The 20,717-nt window shown below is 44.0% G+C and overlaps 1 protein-coding gene across 2 annotated transcripts in view; it reads right to left on the reverse strand.

The window, feature by feature from the left end:
• CLCN2 (chloride voltage-gated channel 2) overlaps window positions 1-20,717 on the reverse strand; it is a 138,243-nt gene that overhangs the window by 116,456 nt on the left and 1,070 nt on the right. The gene's annotated exons all lie outside the window — the stretch shown is intronic.

Consider the following 20,717-nt stretch of genomic DNA (forward strand, 5'->3'; position numbering starts at 1 on the left):
GAAGCCATCGATGAACTAGCTAGATATGAGGAGATGAGAGCAAGCGAAATAATGAAAATAGAAGCTTACTTCGCGCTCTGGCGCCCCTGGCTGGAGTTTAGATCCACCACGGAGGCCACAGAGTGGGTAACCCGAGGCTCGCTGCCCCCCCGAACCCCCAGGGGCCCGCCCCTTCTCTCACTTGATTCCTAGACCGGGGAACCACCTGGCCGAAACCAGAGAAAGAGGGTCTGTAGCATCAGGCGAAGAGACAGGGGGACCAGCACACCGAGACCCCCCAACGCCCACAAACCCAAACAACAAGATAGCCAAACAAGAAAGGTAAGGTGACCCGTCCTACCCCCCCCCCCCTCCACACCCTCCCCCCTATTCCTCTTCTCTCTCTCTTCCCTACTAACTGTTGTCCCTCCTTCCCTGTAGTTCATGTTGTAGTTATACCAGATCACAAGCTTGAATACAGAAAATTATTGTTATTTTAAAACTGAGGACAAATCGATCTACCTCGCCAAGCAGGCGAGGGAGGGGCGATTTAAACAAAAGTTCCTATGTTAAAATGCACTGAAATTGAAGTGTAATGTTTGCACATGCCCTGTTTATACTAAAAAATTATCTGTCCTAATAAAAACTTATTGAACCAAAAACAGCTGACACAGGCCATGTATGGAGTGGGCTTGGCTCCTGATCCCACTCCATACAACCCCCATGCAGGATGCATACATACGTTCTGGGGTATAAAGGGGTTAAACTCTAATAGTTCTACCCAAATCTGATTTATGAGCTTACATACTTTTGCCTCCCTCATCTCAATCCCTCACCCAGCCCAGGCTCTTCTCTCTGCTAACGAAACCAGACTGAGTGCCCCTATAATTCGAACCTCTCATTCCCTCCTCCAAGACTTCTCCAGAGCAGCACCAATCCTCTGGAACGCACTACTAAAGACTATCTGGGCAATCCAGGACTCACAAAACTTCAGGCGTGCTCTAAAAACGCACCTCTTCAGGGAGGCAAACTATATCTTCTAAACCAAACTCCTCTGTACGCCGCCTGATAACATGCTCCCTGACCTACTGACTGAAATCCCTGCTAGCTACCATCAACTCTTCCCTGCAGTCATACGGATTCAGCCATCACACGGCTGAACATCTGACCATTGTCTGTGAGTATAGCATCCCTCACTCTCCACCACGCCATAACGTGCACATCTCCAGCCCCTTTACCTTCTGTATCACCCCACTATTCGTAGTATGTAAGCTCGTTGGAGCAGGACCCGCACCCCTACTGTTTCCATCAACTAATTACAATATGTAACCGTAGTTCTGTAATCTTTGTACTTTCATCTTTCTGTATCCCCCTGTCTATGTAAGCGCTGCGGAATATGTTGTATAATATGTATTATTATTATATGAAAGATTATAAAGCATATTAAAAATGTTTTATCGGTTATGCATTCTGTTGGCCATGGATCGTTTTCTAAAGCCAACAGAAAAAAATAAAGTATAGTTTTGCCACAAAGAAACTTTGTAGTATGAAGTACAAAACTGTATCTCATTTGCGAGCACTATGAACATGGCCTTACTCATTTCATGGTCCCTATATGTACACATCATGTTTACCGTTTATTGACGGATCCTTTTTCATCTCTGTTTTCATGTTCTTACAAGTTGCTCACATAAGAAAGATACCTTATTTTCCATGGCTACCTTTTGCATGTCTTACATGCTTCTGTCACATGACACTTCAGCACAGTTTTGATGTAACTTCTGGTCTATACTTTTTTAACATAGAACGTATATATTATCTCGTGGTTCATTTAAAATTTGCTATTAAGGACAGTGGGGATACCTCAGGGTACCTCCCAATGGTACTGGTGCATCTTGTCTCCAGCCGAAATATGGGTGGAGACCTGCAGAGTGACAGGTTACACGTTGTTAACGCCCCTGCCCAGCTCCTGCATCCCCCTGTGACATGGCTCTGGCAGCTCACACATGTTCCCGATGGAGTTCCACCTGCGCTTGCTTGCCCCCGGCGTCGGCGACTTCCATCTGCGCTTGCTTTCTCCTGACGCCGCGCTCATACCTCTCCTCCACTCCCTTTCCACCTGCGGCCGCTACAGGCGGGCATGCTGTCACTCTCCTACCCGTTCTGGTGCCACGCTCACACGTCTACTCCACTACTGTTGCCCCTGCGGCTGCTGCAGGCGGGCTCCGATGTCACTCTATTCCCCTTTGTTGCGGCACTCACCGCAGCTTCTCCACTGCCGGCTAAGCAGCTTCTCCCAGCTTGCTGGGAGAAGGGGACATGTGTGAGCTGGCAGGGCCATGTCACAGGGGGATGCGGGAGCTGAAGCTGCATACTCCGTCTTCCCCTGTGGCTCTCGCTAGCGGCTGCATACATCGTCCTCCCCTGTCAGTGTCTCCGCACACAGCAAGAGGGACCCCAGTGAACACAGTTACAGCGGGGCCGCCTGCTGATGCTGCTGTGTTGGCGGGTGGTGGGGACATGGATGCTGAGAGCGGGGAGTTATGGCTGGGAGATGTGTGACCTGGGCAAGGGGAATGGGCGGTGCATGTGGGGAGGTGTGTGTGCGCCAGCCAATCCCCAGCTCTGGCCATCATCTAGGCATGCCCTCTAACTCAGGACTCCCAACCTATGTCTCCACCCATATTTCTGGTGGAGACAAGATGCACCAGTAACCCTCCCAATTCCATCCACTAAGGCTGGGTTTTCACACGCCGGAATCCCAGTGGAAAGCTCACAGTTTGGCCGCAGCAAAAAAAATGCAAGATTTCCGCTGGGAAAGCGCTTAGCCGTTGGTTTTGAAGCGGCCTGGCCGCATGCTTTTACGTTGTGGACGGTGCTCCCACAGAGGAGAGTGCGGCCGCAGCGGAATAGAAAAAAATGAACATGCTGCGGCCAGCGATTCCGTGTCACAGCACCAGCTTCTGTCAGCTTTGCCGCAACAGATTTGCCATCCCTTGTGGATGAGATTTCTGAAAAAAATCTCATCAACATGGCTGGCTAATCCCAGGATTAGCGTCCGCAGGTGGATCTGCCGCAGCGAAATTCCGGAAGGAATTTTCGCGGCAAATCCACCCTTTGTGAACCTAGCCTAAGGCTGCCTGCAGACGGCCAGGTCGGACCCGGCTGCGAGAATTCTCGCAGCGGGACCCGACCCGAGTGTCTGCAGAGAGCAGCGTGGGCACACACCTCTCCCGCGGCCTGGTTCTTTCATGTGCCGGCTGCCAGGCAGCTGGCGCATGCGCAGAGCGGGGCCGGCGGACGGTGAGTGACGTTTCTGTGCGGGGCTCACAGAGCCCCGCACAGAAATAGAGCATGTCGCGATTTGTTTGCCGCGCGAGATTTCGCGCGGCCGTCTACATAGGATTGCGTTTGGTAACGCAATCCTATGGCAGCTTCCAGGGGCGGAAATTCCACGGGAAAGCCCGCCATGGAATTTCTGCTCGCGTGCAGGCACCCTACTATCGTCTGTTATTTTGCCTATTTTTTCTTTGGTTCTGTTTAGTTATTTATATTATTCCTCTCACCCCTGCACACCCTCTTAGGCCGCCTGCAGACGAGCGGGTCGGATCCGGCAGCGAGAATTCTCGCCGCGGGACCCGACCCGAGAGCCTGCAGGGACGAGCGCGTACTCTCCCGCACCTGGCGACCCCAGCACCTTCATGTGCCGGCTGCGGCAGACCGGAGCCGGCGGCCGGGTGAGTGCGTGCCCCGCACAAAAATAGGACATGTCGCGGTTTGTTTGCCGCGCGAGATTTCGCGCGGCCGTCTGCATAGGAGTGCGTATTGTAATGCACTCCTATGCAAACTTTCAGTGGCGGAAATCCCGCGCCGCTCAAAGCCTGCATAGGAGTGCATTACAATACGCACTCCCATGCAAACGGCCGCGGTTTGGCCGCGCAAAATGTCGCGCAGCAAACAAACCGCGACATGTCCTATTTTTGTGCGGGGCACGCACTCACCCGGCCGGTCTGCGCATGCGCCGGCTGCCTGGCAGCCGACACATGAAAGAGTCGGGGCCGCCGGGCGCGGGTGAGTACACGCTCGTCTCTGCAGGCGCTCGGGTCGGGTCCCGCGACGAGAATTCTCGCCGCCGGATCCGACCTGCTCGTCTGCAGGCGGCCTTTAGCTCTTTCTTTCTCTATCTGCTTTCTGATAATTTTTACTTCTAAGTTAACAGTCTGGTCCACATGCAGCAGGCGATCCGTTGCGGCCAAGCCTTGCTGAAAATGACATACCGCGGAATTCAGAGACGCTGCATGTCAATTCTTTCCCCGTTTTTGTAGCGGACGCTCACCTCTCTATGGGGAGAGATAGCCACAACGAAATGCAGATGGCGAAGCCGCTCTAAAATCCGTGGCAAAGGCTGCGGGTTTGGAAACTGCGTGACATTTCCGCGGGATTTCGGTCCTGTGTGACTCCCGCCTAAGGGTGACTACCCACTACAGTTTTTTTTCACTGCGAAATTTGTGGCGTTTTTTTTTTCTGCAGGGGCCTATGGGACTTGTAATGTTAAAATCGCGATCACGCAAAATCACAATTTACCGCGAAATCGCGATTTTGCGCGATTGCAATTTTAACAAGTCCCATAGACCCCTGGAGAAAAAAAAACGCTGCGAATTTCGCTGTGAAAAAAACTTGTAGTGGGTAATCACCCTAAGAGTTCAATATAGTTATGTTAAAATCTGGAACTAAATGGCCTTTTATACACAACGATTATTGCTCAAAATTAGTTCAAACAGCCGAAAGTGAGCGATAATCGTTACATGTAAACACAGGCTGTCGTGCATTATTCATCAATTGTCGTTTAGCGCTAGTTTTTAGCCGGCATAAAAAACATCTTTTGATCGCTCAAAATTCGTTCCATTTGAATGGAATTTTTAGCAGCTGCACGATGGGTTTTGTTTGCCTTGCATACATAATGAGTGCACTGTTAACTCATTATGTACACGTGCACATAATACTCATGGAGAAAATGCAAATGATTAAAGCCATTATCTGTACATGTAATAATAATAATAATCTTTATTTGTATAGCGCCAACTGTGTAATTTTATTCAAAAATGTCGGCAGCTTGTTCAGTCATGTGGTTGTTTAAGTGATAATCATTGCGTGTAAAAGGGCCCTCAGTTAGTACCTTCTTTTAGAATGTTAACACGGATGCTTAGTGATCTCTCTAATTATAATAACTACAGTAACACCGATCCATAGATCAGGCAATGTGAAAGTTAAAACTGTTCATAAGTTCTAGGGGATCTCCCGCCCTCTAACAATATAACGTAAAAATTAACGAATCACAAAATCAAAAGGAGAAATGTATAAAATATGCTTCAAAATGAAGAAATTGTTAAGGTAATCCGTTTTCATACATTTATATGCTCCTGCAAGACCTTTGTGCTATTGCTTATTTTTATAACATTTGCAAAATTTTTCATAAAAACTGATTAAACATAAAATTTGCTGTTAAAGGCCAGCTGCACACAACTGGATTCGCATTGCGGGATCTGGAGCGGGCGTCTGCCACCAGATTCAGCAGCGAATACCTTTAATAGCATGTGCTTTTTACTGCACAGGAGTGGAAACCAATTGCGATTTTACGCTCGCGAAGGGAAAACCGCAGCATGCTGTATTTTATTGCAGCGTCTGCATGGGCGGCTTCCATTGAAGTCAATGGAAGCCATCAGACCCGCGGCCCATACGCAATTAAGATTGCTGACAGTTCGCGGATTCTGTGTCATTGCCTAGCGACGGCACGGAAAAATCTGTACTGCGTATGTCCAACGACAAGCAGTCCGGACCATCTGCAGTACAGAAAAAAGAAGACTACTGACAGGGTCCCCAATAGGGCACAGGTTCCGATTCCACTGCGGGATCCTGCATCTGGAATCCAACCCGGTTGTGTGCAGCCAGCCAAAGGGGTTTTCCAGGAAGAACACTAGTAATGACCTATCTTCAGGATAGGTCATCAATAGTTGATCAACTGGGGTCCGTCACTCGGGACTCCGACTGATCAGTTGAGTGGGTGCGCCAACCTCTGTGTAGTGGCCGTCGTTTGTAACTACAGACATGGCTCTCATTGAAATCAACGCACGACGTGCCTGCAGTTACAAGCGGCAGCCACTGCACAGAGGTCGGCGTGGAGACTTCACTGCTTCCACTTTGACCTCTGTATATTTGCGGCACTGACAGCATGTGCCTGCTTAACTGATCGGTCGGGCATCTATTGATGATGTATCCTGATGATAGGTCATCAATAGCATTTCCATGGAAAACCCCTTTATGGTTACATAGTCAGTACAAAATGTCTTGTTGAACGTACGTCCTTTAGGCTGGCTTCATACGGCTGAGAAAATTGCGAAAGATTTGTGTATTGCGAGATGCATAAATATGAGCCCCATTTTTTTGAATGGGGTCAAACACATGAGCGATGTTTTCCTGCATTGCTATGCAGGAAACATATCGCAGCATGTCCTATATAGCTGCAAGATTTTCCATTGTTTTCAATGGGGCCAGTGGCAGCACCAGCCTCATTGAAGGCAATGGGAGAACTCTGCGATCCTCTACCTCGGCTGTGAGAGCCGCACAGGAGGATCCCTGCATCCACGAAGTGATGCAAGGCTGTTTTCACATGATAGCGCCTCACATCCACGAAGCTTTGCCATGGATGACGAGGGTGATATCAGGCCATGACTCACATCCCGATTTCGCCTTCGCCCATGTGAGGTTAGCCTAAGATGTCATAGATTTGCCATGTTTTTCAGTAACACTTTTGTTCCCCTCACAGTTTTTGTAGAATTGTGAAGCTTGTTAAAAAATTCATACATTTTTTAATGTTTTTCTTTCCTATAGAGAAGTTTTAGAGCAAACCCCCTAGAGCGAGCTGTGATTGATTTGTTCCAGAATGTTATTCAGATTCTGCACCAAATTCTCCATCAGAACCCACATCTTTTTCTGATTCATTTGAGTGCAGTAGGAGTCCGCGCTGCAGTCGTACCGCATGGATATTTCCACTAAGACTTGAAATTCATGTCATGCAGTCCACATGAGGATCTGCAGTGGTTTTCATAACCGTGGGCTGTCTGCACAAGGCCAGCACACTGACCCAATACAGTTTATGGGGCTATACGGTTATGCTTTTTTTTTTTTACCCGGACAATTAAAAAAAAATTCTAACAATCATAGCAAGACTTAATATGTTCCAACTTCTCAGACAACAGTCACCCATTCAAGTCAATACACACAAAATAAAATGAAAATTATGGGCACAGAGGACAACCATGTGCACTCCATTTTTTGCTAATCACCGCTAAGCCATGATAGCAAAGAAATTAGGCCACCTTAGTTTTTTGGGGCACTGGGGGAAAAAAAACAGATGACAACGGGATAGCGGACACACACGATGCATACCGATTAGAGATAAGCGAACGTACTCGGTTCGGGTGTTTTTAGACTCGAGCTCCGCTTTTTCCGAGTAACTGACATGGTGGAGCAGGGGTAGCAGTGGGGAACAGGGGGAGCTCTCCCCCCCCCCCACTCCCCTCTGCATTGCCCCGTGCACCTCCTGAATCTTTTCGTCTGAGTAGTCAGTTACTCGGAAAAAGCGGTGCTCAAGTCCAAAAACACCTAAACTGAGTACGCTCGCTCATCTCTAGTACCGATGCAACACATTCATGGATTAAAATCTGTTTTTCACTGACCCAAATTGGACACACTTATATGAATAAGCCCTTACACTTTGGCTGGGCTCCTTAAGGACTCTTTCACACATATTGGAATTGGCAGAGGTATTTGCTGCTGTGTGGAGAAATTCACACCAAATTCCGCTGGTAATTCCACATCATAATCCTATTTAGACATGGATTGTGTGGTGTGGATTTCCATGGCAGAAAATTCCAAAACATGTAAAAGAGCCCCAATTGGGGATCCTTATGGATTGTTTAGACATTCCTGACATGATGTTACAATTAAAGTGTCAAATATTTCTATATTGCAATAATCTGTTTCAAGTTAACCACTGATAACACCTGTTTGGTGAAACATGTTGAGGAGGCTACATTCATTTTATATACAGTTCCTGGTTCTCATCCTTTTATCAACTGAATGACCAGTGTGGATACCTTGTTGGACTGCAGCCTTCCAGGCATCTTGTCCTCATAGCCCCGATGTAAAGGTGCATTTAGACACAAAGATGATCACTCAAAAGATGGCTTTTGAGCAATCACTTTGCATAATCTACTAATTGGTACTAATGCCTATTAGTACCAATTAGTAACATGCGAGCAGCCCGGAGCTGAATGTATTCAGAGGACTACCCGCTGTTCTTTGAATAAATTCTCTTTGTTCTGCCGCACTGATTATAGCTGAGACAAGGTAATCAGCTGTCATCAGCGCTCCCTGGGCAGAGCACAGCATGCGGTCCTGCTTATCAGCTGTTCTGCTGAGCAACGGATTTCAAGCCGAGCTGAAATCCATCATTCGGCAGAAAACTGAAAGATGGGCACATTTACACGTAACAATTATCGCTCAAAAGATGGCTTTTAAGTAAATTCTGAGCGATAATCGTTGTGTCTAAATGAGCCTTAAGACTAATAGACAAAAGTAGAGGACAGCTCATCACGATAATGACGTCTGGATCGTGTTTTTAATAATGCGTTTGTGTGTATATAATATATGGCAAACAATTGGGACAAGCACACACTGATGGGCTGCTCTATTGCTGTCGTAGCTTCACAGACTGATCCCACATACATTTACGGCCGCGTCACCGTGACCGAAAACTGCATTGTGATGAGCGAATTAACTTGACATTTAGCCTGAACCTATCTAGCAGAATATACAGCTCCTCCCGGCAATCTGTGCCAATTCATACACTGGCATAAGCCAAGGCCTTTTGCTAAAATCTATTCCTTTCTGTACCATTTCTGCACCTTGACATTTGCCCATTGTGATAAGTGTCTTCCTGCTGGATGCCAGCTACATTCAATAACCAGACTGTGATAAAGTACAACTTTTGCAGTAGTTGCTGTCCCTTCCATAAGGTTTTCATTTCATTGGTATGGCACTGTAGCTGTTTTTCTTAAAGAAAAACATTCATCTTGTCCTGTGTGTTCCTAAATATACAAGTAACTAAGACCCCGCCAATGACAGTATAGTCCGAAAAGGTCTATTAATCACACAAACAAAACCTCCAGGGTTTCTCGCAGCCATTCACGGTTTCTGGCCGTTCACCAAGGACTCTTTCACACACAAAACTGAAAGATTGTCCATGCACTGAATGCAATAGGACACGGAGCCTCTAGAGCTTCGTGCAACAGACTGATTTATTAGCCAGCCATGGCCGGTGGCACCAGATATTGCATGTATCATACTGCTAGGCATATTATATGTTCTTTGATTATTTCATTTTTTATGTCACTTTGCATGTTTACTGATTTCTCAAACGTCTCACCAAAGTTTTTTTTAAACAAAAAGCGTCACTGTTGATCATAGCAACCAATCAGACGAAGGGGGGAAAGTTTTAGAAAGCCTAGTTGTTATCTGATTGGTTGCTATAAGTGACACTGTGTCAACACCTTTTATGCAAGAGGCCATAGTATCACAGGAGACGCCTGGCAACTTAGTTCCTTTTGTTTCTCTCCTTCTCATTTCGAGATAAAAGACATGAAAATACTGTTGTGTCCATACTGGGAACTACATGTAGTTTGTCCACAGTCCACTAACAGTCATGTAACATAAGAGCGGAGCACTTAATGCACTACTGTCATGAGCAGCAGCATGTTCAATGTACAGTCTCATGAAAGTGGCAATTTATTGTATAATGGTCATCTGAGCTCCCACAATGCTCTACTCACAGAAATCCAGCAGAATAAAGCATCATATAAACAAATCGGTACTAGATGATTAAAAAAATGGACCAACATATTCATCATTTGTTTTCAGAATCTTAAGATATGTTTAAAAACTTCACTTTGCAAAACGCATACTGGAATTAGGGCTCCTGCGCACGGTCGGATTTGATTTGCAGAATTCAGGGCCGGAGGCTGTCCCCAGATTCCGCAGCAAATACCACCCATAGCCTCCTATGGAGACCCACTGCTTCCTGCACACAAGTGGAACTTTTCACGTGTGGCTGGAAAAACGCAGCACTGCAGAAGGACGCGAGCACTACAGAAGGGTCGCGGGATCTGCGTCATCACGTAGCGACAGTGCGGCTTCCTCAGTACTGCGCATGTGCGCTGGCGCTCCTGCAGTACACGGAAAAGAAGAACAAGGTATGTATGGTCACTGGCCGGGCACAGAGTCGGATCCTGTTGCAGGATTCCACATGCAGGATCCAACCCTGTCGTGTGCAGGAGGCCTTACACGGGTAAATTCATCCACTGAAGCAAATATTCACACAAAAATACTGTAAATTGTAATAAATTAAAAAACATAGTACAGAAGCAAATTGAGTAAACATCCACAGTGCAGGGAGAAAGTAAGTGAACCCTTGAATTTAAAAATCTGTAGATCTTTCACCTCTACTAAACCTTTCCTGCACCTGCAAATAAGAATAGTACCACTTTGAGAAGGAATTTTGAACCGTTCCTGACAGCAAACCATGTGCTTCAGTTCATCAATATTTCTGAGATGCCTTACATGCCTCTTCAGGTCATAACACAGCATCTCATTGGAGTTAAGGTCAGGAATCTGCCTTGGCCATTTTAAAACATACATTTTCTTGTTTTTCAAGCATTCTTTAGTTGATTTACATGTCTTTGGGTCATTGTCTTATTGCATTACCCAATATCTCTTCATACACTGCTGCCCTTACATTGTTCTGTAAATGTAAAACACACTGCTCCCGCCACCATGCTTCACAGCTGGGATGAGGTTTTGGTGTTGCTTTTACCTCCAAACATACAATAGCATTGGCCATTTTTGCTAAACGGTTCCACTTTTGTCTCACTTGTCCATAGAACATTTTACCAGAAACACAGTGGAACATCCAGGTAGTCTTGGGATAACATCAGACGGGCAACAATGCTTTGGAGAACATCAGCTTCCTTCATGCTGCCCTTCCATGAACACCAGTCTTGTTCATTGTTTCTCTAATTGTGGACACATGAACAACGGTTTATACAGTTTGCCGTCTTCTGCAGGTCTTTTCCTGTTACATTTGGGTTCTTTCTCGCTTCTTTCAGGACTGCCCATTGTGTTCTTAGGGTGATCTTTACAGAAAGCCTGATTCTAGGGAGAGTAGCAACAACAAATTTTCTCCATTTGTAAAAAATGTGTCTAATCATGGATTGTTATGCAGAGGTCTTTAGCAATGCCTTTGTAGCCTTTTCCAGTCTCATGCATCTCTATATCACATTTTTCGAGATCTTCTGAGAGTTGTTTACATTGGGGCATGGTTAACACTACCAAATTTTTCTTGAGAACAGATTTGCCAGTAACCAGACATTCTGTTTCTTTGTTTAATGGGAAGAACAGCTGTGCAGCCCACTCTTCCTATCTGACCTCCTTAAAAACTGAAACGCTTTTTAGCTCTTGGGAAGTCATTAATATGGAGGTTCACTTGCTTTTTGCTCCTAGCACTGTGGATGTTTACTCAATGTGCTCAATAAATGCCGCGGAAGGTATAACTGTTTGCTTTTTCTTAGATTATTTAGATTTTGTTTGTCTATCATTAAACCGGGCTCACACGACAGTGACGGCACAGCAGGTCTTGCGTGTGGAATACGCTGAACCAATCTACCATCTATCTTAATGCGTATGCATGCACGCCAAGATAGTGCATGGTGATGGGCGGCCCGCACTTGCTGTGTGCTGCGTGCGTGCCTTTAATTAACTAAATCTTATCAACTCTGTCCATAACCTAATTCCCAGTGAGATCCATTGGATTATTTAAAGTCTATAGCCAGGGCTCCAACTACAGCTAATTCCCAAACCAGTTGCCAGTAACCATTCACGTAACGAAAGGTAATCTCTTAACCCTTTGAGGACCAGGGGCCATATTTGTCCTGTAGTTTTAAACTGTTTCAAATTCAATTGAATAAATTACTGTCCTGAGAGGGTTAAAACCCTGGAAAACACGAATTACATGAGAAGATTTGTTTTTCCACCCCCACAATTAAAAGACTGAAGCTTTAATCTGACAAAAATTACAGATATTTTAGTTTTGCGTTCACACACAAAGCGAAATGAATAGAGATGAGCGAGCATACTCGGTAAGGCGATATACTCGAGAGAGCATCGCCTTTTTCGAGTACCTGCTGGCTCGTCCCTGAAGATTCGGGGGGGGGGGGGGGGGGCGGGGGGTTGCAGAGGGGATCGGGAGGGAGAGAGAGAGAGAGAGGGATCTCTCTCACTCTCCTCCCCGCTCCCCCTCGCTTCCTCGTGCCGCCCCCAACCCCCGCGCCCCCCCCCCCTTCCCGAATCTTTTGGGACAAGCCAGCAGGTACTTGAAAAAGGCAATGCTCTCTCGAGTATATCGCCTTACCGAGTATGCTCGCTCATCTCTATGGCTGACCAATATTCTAAATGGCTAGTTATACATATATGTCTGCTCTTGTATTGCTACAATAGGCAACTACAGTGGGAACTAGAAGGTCATCCATAATGGCCATCATAAGAAACGTAACTGGGTTTCCCAGAAACAATACTAAGGCTCTGTTTACATCAACGTTCGAAACTCTGTTCGGAGCCTCCATGGCTGAATTCCACTTTAATCGTGGATGAAATAGTGCAGCATGCTGCGTTATATCATTCAGGAAAACGGCGGTCACCATGATGGAAACAAAATGGACTCCATTACAGTAAAGGGGTCCATTTGGCGCCGTTTGGTTTCCCCCTAGGACAGATCTATTCAGCCAGTAGATGCAGTCTTATGCTCCCATAACAGAGCAGAAAAGTGGAACACACAATGCTAATGTGAACATAGCCTAAAAAATTATCCAATTCATGGAAGAGGACAGGTCAAGAGCCTTTTACGGATGTTGTTCCAAAGTCCACATGTATAAGAGATGTCAAAAATGACATGTACAGTGCTAGATGTTGTGGACACCATCTGAATTAACCTGGCTGGACATGATCCAAGTAGATAAGTTGTTTTTTTTATTGACCACCAGTATATTAACTTATCTTTATCATTCTGTTCGAATGATAAGACAACCAAGATTAATAATTCCTTGCTTTTTGAAGCATCACCTTGACCTGCCCTAGAAGAGCAAAGGTAGTTTTTATGCACTGTATTGCGGAAACTTGACAGATAATAACAGTAAGCGCCAAACATTAAAAAAAAAGTCTCCGACAGATAAAACTAAAGTTCTGGCTTGATAAGATGAAACGGGTCTTAGAAAAAGTAGGCTTGAGTCTTTCAAGAGACATATATATAGATTTGCTACGCCATGTACAGAATCGGATCAATGTTAATTGCCACAAAGATGGCACCAAAGAAATCATAAGCTTCCTCTAAGCTTCAATAAACATTGAAATCAAATATGTATGAGTCAATAAATATCCTGCTATTACTAAAATAACCATGGCTTGCTGTATATAGGGAGACGAAAATGCATACACAAGGGTCAAGGCGCTACTATTTATTCCATGGTTTGTCTTACAATAGGGAAGGTTTGCCTATAATGCTACTCAACTGATGAATGAACCCCGGGGTAAGGCAATGATAAGGGTTGGGGTATTGCCTCCACTATTGAACGTAACCCATCACTTTCCGCTTGCCATAGACATATCATTACAATCCTAACGACTTATTTTAAGAATGTTGCAGCGGATCAGCGTTTATTACCTTCGCACAGCGACACTCTGGGTATTAATCAACGTGTCATCTGCTATAACATTTTATATTTTCTATATACCCTCATATTGCTTGGATGATTTATCTTCCTAATTATATTGCTAGGGCAACTGATACGTGACACGTTTATTATGTTTTAGCACAGTTTAGGCACATATTGGAGCAGGTGCAATATTAGCATAGTTGGGCTATCAATATTACATTTTGTCTGGGTTAGAGCTTCTTCACACAAATGTATGGTTACAGGATATTCCAAGTGCGGGTTTTGTGCAAGGAATATGCTGTACCGATCTGCCATAGGCTCCCATGTTGCAGCTCACACATTTTGATCACATCTTCTATCTTGGCGCATATTACGCTCCCATACATGCCAGGATAGTGCAAGTCAATGTCATTGCGTACTTGCTGCGTCCCGCGTGACTGCCACATGCAGGTGGCACGCAGCGAATTAGGCTCATGTGAAGCTGCCTTTAGACTATTTTTAAATTACCCATTTATTAAGAACTTTAATTTTTTTGTATTAGTTTGCTTTTCTTACTATTATAATGTAGAGGAAGGGAGTTATGGCTTTATTTTTCTTTTCAGCTTTGTGCTATATTTCCCAATCAGTGCTACCTAGGAACCCTTGGGTTTTTAAGGACTTTGTCAGGGGTTTCCCATAAAAGTATAGTGAATTCTGACTTGGCAGTACTATTGTAGTGGGAAAGATAATACTAATGATAATAATCTTTATTTTAGTATAGCGCCAACTTATTCTGCAGAGGAAAAATTATCGAATGCTTTACCATCCCGTTCCCCAAGCTTTTTTGAAGCAGAAATGGTAGTAGGGGTTCTCTGTAAGTGGAAACATTTTCCACAGGTATCACCATAATGGGAACTCTGAGCAAACCCTGCAGTTGTGAGCTTTGTTTTCCCAAACCCACAGAAAAAGTCTGCTTTGTGACCAGCTTAAAAAGTTGTACCGGCATAAAAATATATCGACTTTTGGAAGTAGGAAAGGTATCCTTTAGATTAGGAAATCTATATAATGCCGTATCAAAGCTCAACTAAGGCATTCAGAAAGTTGGTGCCAATAAGAGGGCCATCAAAAGTCCCTCATATATTCTGTTTTTAAAGCTTAGTTGTTGTTAATACTGTTCACACTCTATGGTTACTAGAGCTTAATCTTTATACATCGGATTTAGAGTCTAGTCAATGTTCAACATCAAAGAACAGGTACAAAGGAGGATGAAAAGGGGTAAGTGCGAGGTATAAATGACATTGGGGGTCTTGTCCTGGTTAACTTGCCCATTACTCCATTCATGTATACGAGGATCAGTCACATGTTAGTTCCCCAACCCTTGAGAAGTAATAAGTAGTGTGCCTGTCACAACTTAGCCTTTACTTCGTGGATTTTGGGCCCAGCAACCTGTTCTTCTTTCAAAGTCTCCATCACTGACCTCCTCCTCTCCACCTCTACTTTCCTGGTCACACTCCTGAAGGTACACACTGACTCCTGCTTCTTAAAAGGCACCAATACATGGTAGCTCCACCCAATGGTCTGCTATCGTAGGCTTTTCAAAGACCCTTCCCCATGAGCAATACAGTCTATTATGTTGATTGCAGAGTTGTCCTTTTGTTATGCTTTCCTGGCATTGACCTGGTTTGTCTTCTAACCTAGTCTACCACCTGATACCGCCTCAAACTTTCTGCCTGTCTACTGTGTGGTCTAAACTCTGCACGTCTGACTACGATATCTGCCCGATGCCTTGCTACTACACATTGGTATCTCCATTTGCCCAGAAGTCAGCTGTTGCTAGCAGAGACTACTCTGACAGTAGTGACCTGGGGATTCTTTGTGGGAAAGTCCATACCTCCTTGTGGGGATGGTAGAGTATAGAACTCCCAATTCCTTATACTCCGATTCCTTGGTTTAGCCCAAAACGAAATATGTAGCAAGCCAGTCTGTCAGTATCATCCCAGGTAGGCCTTGTGATAGCGACCCCCGTCTGCAGTCAGGTACCTTTGTTCTTTGCTAATGCTACAGTACAAGCGGGAAACTTCATAAAACGTCACATCCACGTATGGGTAAGGGAGATGGAAATCTAAAATAAGATGGCAGTGCTCACATAAATGGCAGGGTTTGCCTCTGTAGTAAGCATGCTCTTAAAGAATGGTACCCATACATGCATTGTGTATAGGTATCAGTCTCTCCAATGTATGTTTTCTTTACTTAACCCTCTAAGGACCAGACATTTTTTAGGGATTTTACCCATGTGGTGGTTTTACTGCCATATTTTTTTCTCCAGCTACCAGTGTTATTTCTGCTGTGGTTTTTTTTCAGTGACATATAGGGTTATTTTTTAATATCTTTTTTCTCTGACTTTTTCCCCTGTTCTTTTTGTTTTATTATGGGTAAATAGGTAAACAAACAACAAACAATGTTTTTAAATTTACAGTTTACTTTTAAAATTAGAAAAATAAAGTACAGGAGTGAATTCCTCAGTTTGTTTTCGATGTTTTTATATGTAACTTGTATAGTCTCGGATTACAGGGCATTTATGGCGACGGTTTTGGTTGGCATCGGCGGTGGGTCATTTTCTTTTTATATATATATATTTTTTTTTTTTTTAATTTTATTCTGTAATTTTTTTTTCTTATATTAGTAACATTTTTTTTTACAACTATGCCCTCCATAATGTTATATAAGACCTCTGTGGGTCATTCACATTGTCCTTTATTAATTTTTTTTTTTTTATTTCACACTTTTCCACTGTAGTTGGGGTATCCATAGGAGTACCAGTTACAAGGAAAACATCCCCCTGTAGTGACAGTAGTCACTGGCAGAGCTGATCAGGGTTCGCTAGGAACCTGCAGCTCTGCTGTGGCTGGGAGGAACAGATGATCACGTGATCGCCGGGTCAAATAGCGGAGGTAACACCTCCGCTTCTACTCTTCACTACATTGAACTCATTGAGTGTTATGTAGCCTGTTAGCATGTGTATGACCCTATTCAAAAGAATGGGCTTCATATTTGTGCGACATGTGTCTCGCAATGCACAAATCTCGTGCGATTTTGACACCCATGTGAAGCCGGCCTAAAGGAGAAGGCAGAAGCAGTTAGAAAACAGCTTCTGCTTTCTCCTCCAGGTCCTTGACTGTGACTAACACCTGAGGACCCAATGATAGATTGCAGGAACAGGAGCTTTAATCCCCCGCCGTATTTCTACTATCGGCCGGGATTAAAGCCCAGAACCAAGAGCTGTAAATTTACTGTGTGTAGTCCGTAAGGGGTTAAAAGCACAAAATGCTTTCTATATGATAATGTCTGTTTAATATCACTCACATATCACGTAGTTTTATGCATGTTTTTAACTACTATGCCCAGAACAGTATTACTTGGAAGACATGATATAAGCCTGGTGTTCTCAGGTCTGAACTATGACAGAACACTATCAGGAAGAACAAAGTCTTGTACCTGAACTAGTGAATTATTACCTGCGAGGACAAGGCTAATTATCCAAGCAAATAATTACCTGCAGCTATTATGAAAGTATTATTTTTCACACACACTTTACTAATGATGTGCCTCTAGGGAACAACACACCTCCGGGCACACAGAATATGAAGCACTTTCTGTCTAGTCAATAGAACATATAAATGTGTCACCCACGTAGCAGAACGTAGAAATGTTCGCCCCCGGACTGCTGAGTAGGATGAGGGGCTACAACAAAAGCTTTGTATTCCAAATAAGAGATATGCAGTCAGTCCACAAAGACAGTATCAAAAAAGACCCATTTACACACAATTATCATTCAAAATTCGTTCAAACTATGTCTTTTAAGTGATAATCGTTGCGTGTAAATGCTACCATCAATAGCTTTTTGGCCGAATGATGATTTTTAGTTCAATATAAAAACCATTGTTCAGCCGGGCAGCTGGTAACAGGGACTGCAAGTTGTGATTCTCCGTGGGGAGCGCTGATAACATTGTTTTCAGCTGCTGTCCCGCAGGAGAACAATGGACCTGTATGCAGAACAGACCACCAGCTATTATCTGCATACAGTAAAGGGAGCTTTATTTAAATGCAAATGAAGCTGATAAGCTACTAATAGGCATTACTGCCCATTAGTAGCTATGCAAAATGATCGCTCAAAACTGTCACTCAAACTGTCTTTTGAGCGAATTCTGAGCGATCATCTTTGCGTGTAAATGGGGCTTTAGAGTGTCAATACACACTGTGGATCTCCCTCTGCCAACAACTGAATAGTCATTGCTTTAGTTAACAAGTCCAGCAGATCTCTGCACAACGTATGAGAAGTTTTACAAGGACAGATAGTTTCCCTCAATGACCCTCCTTACTGCAGTCTACATGCGGTAGATGATCGCTAGTGTGGAAGGGAGAGAACGGACGGTTCTTTCTTAATGCAATTGTTCAACTCCATACAGTTTTAATTCCTCCGCAGCATATCATCTTGCATATTTAGATTAGATCAGTCAACAGAGTTTTTTAGTCACACAGGTTTTTTTTAGTGTTTTCTTCCTTCTTTAGAGAAGCCTATGAAAAAGCGCCATACTCAGAGCATATTCTGACAGTGAGGGTGATCAATGAGTGGAACAGGTTGCCATGGGAGGCGTTTAGTTCTCCTTCAATGGAAGTCTTCAAACAGAGGCTGGACAGATATTTGTTTGGGAGGATTTAGGGCATTAAGCGTTGTAAGTGGATCTGATGACCCTGGAGGTCACTTCTAATTCTAACATTCTATGATTCTAGCATTTTACAATTTTGAAAGATCACCATGAACCTAAAAACACATGAAAAGTTAGAAAAAAATGCCAAAAATAAACCTCATTGTATATAGAGTGTTTCCTAATTTCATATTGACCTACTGCTGACATCTGTACTGTTACACCTGTAACAGCCTTCCCTATATAACTGTCCATAGACAGATACCTGTCAATCACTGATTAAGCCAAGAAAGAGCAGGGATTTAACCCTTTGCAATCCAATTTTGGATTCAGGGTTTCCTAGGGGGCTTTCTCTTTCTGCCATTATACAATGGCGCCATCTGCTGGCTAGAGCCAGTACTGTGGTATGGGACATGTCGGAGAGGCCCCCGACAACAGAGCGGCCAGTAATATACAGTAAGAATACCCTGCCAGACGTCTTCCAACATTGGAGCTGTACAGCCTCCAATCAGAATGTCTTAACACGTCAGACAGTGGATTGGAAAGGGTTAAAGGGAGAAATATTGATGACCTATCCTGAGGATATTTCATCAGTATCAGAGTGGTGGGGGTCTGCCACTTGGGACTTCCAGCTATCAGCTGTTTGAAGTGGTTCCAGCATTCAGGGGAGTGCAGCGATCTCTTCACTGCATACCAGCCACAGTGCCATACATTTCATAGCTGCTGTGCATAGTATAGCAGCTCAAACTCATTGACTTGAATGTTCTGAGTTACTCTTAAGACTATGTAATGGATGAATATGACATCATAGGCCTAAGAGGTGGCGGACTCACCCAAGAGCTGCAGCATCTTCAAACAGCTGGTCAGCAAAATCCTCTGATCCTATAGTGGTGACTTATCCTTAGGACAGCTCACCAAATTATTAGTCCTGGAAAATGTCTTTAAATGAATAAATTATAAGTTTACTGAATCATTTCCCACAAAAACAGAGAACAGGCCATCAATACTTTACAAGTGGAGACATGCTGATCAAACAGGTCTGAACTTTCTATCTGTAATGTCTACACTTTTAACGTACTTTAGAATGCTCCCATGAACAGCAGTGGGAATGTGGGGTGTCTGAACTAGGTTGTAAGTGCTAAGGGAAGATAAGGTGGAACATAACATAGAACTTCTAATAGTGTAAGATTGTCTGAAAAAAAGGCATTTTTTTCTCAAAAACATTGTATTTTGGTGTTTTTTTACATTGTTTTTTTACGTTTTTCTTTCTTTTTTTTGTAGTAAAAAATACTCTCAAGATGTTAGTTCAAGCTCAGTAGGCGATCATGGAATGCACTACAACAATTGTGCTTTTGGTGGTATTCATTCTTATCTTTGGTGTGTTAGTGTGGTGTTTTTTTCAACATTTTTTCACAGACTTCTCTTTAGAAAAAAAAAACTTAAAAACCTATGTGTGACCGATAAACACCTCTCAAAAAATGCTGTAAAACCGTATTAAAAAAAGGCTAAAAAAAATAAATATGTGTTTGATGGAAGTGTAAGAGTCAGGCTGCTTTAGTTATTTGTTATTATGCTAGCCAGTACATGGCAGCACGGCGTGGTTTCCGGGACAGGTGGTAATGTGCCATTATCGGTCCTTTTGTGGCATTTTTCTTACATTGAACTCAATTGTGAAAAACACCAGGGTATGAAAAAAACATCAAAAAAAGCAAAGTCTTTTATTGTGTTTACCATATTTAAAGGAGTATTCCACACAAGTACTACTGATGACCTATTGCCTCAGGATAGGTCATCAATAGTTAATCAGCTGGGGGCTGCCGCTCGGGACCCCGACCGATCAGCTGATCAAGTGCCGCTGTCAGTGCCAAAATACACAGAGGTCCTGCGCAGTGGACCTCAGCCTATCAACTATTGATGACCTATCCAGGGGGCAGGTCGACCGTAGTATTTGGGTGGAGAACCCCTTCAATGGAGCATCAGAGCGCGACATCATTTTAATGTTTTCCTATTGATGTTGATAGTAGGTAAAAATTGGCACAGGAATGCCAGGATCGGTCTTCTGTGGTTTAAAAAAAAAAAAATCGCAGTAGCACATCTTGTGATTCAGGTGCGACAGAGCAGCACAGCGCTGAATAAGCAGATTATACCGCTACGGGGCGAGGGCTATTATGTGAATGCAGATATGTCGCAGGAAGCTTTTAGGGCACCAATGACAGGGCTCCTCACCAGGGAC

The sequence above is a fragment of the Eleutherodactylus coqui genome, chromosome 1 (genome assembly GCF_035609145.1).
Source record: "Eleutherodactylus coqui strain aEleCoq1 chromosome 1, aEleCoq1.hap1, whole genome shotgun sequence".
NCBI classification, from domain to species: domain Eukaryota; kingdom Metazoa; phylum Chordata; class Amphibia; order Anura; family Eleutherodactylidae; genus Eleutherodactylus; species Eleutherodactylus coqui.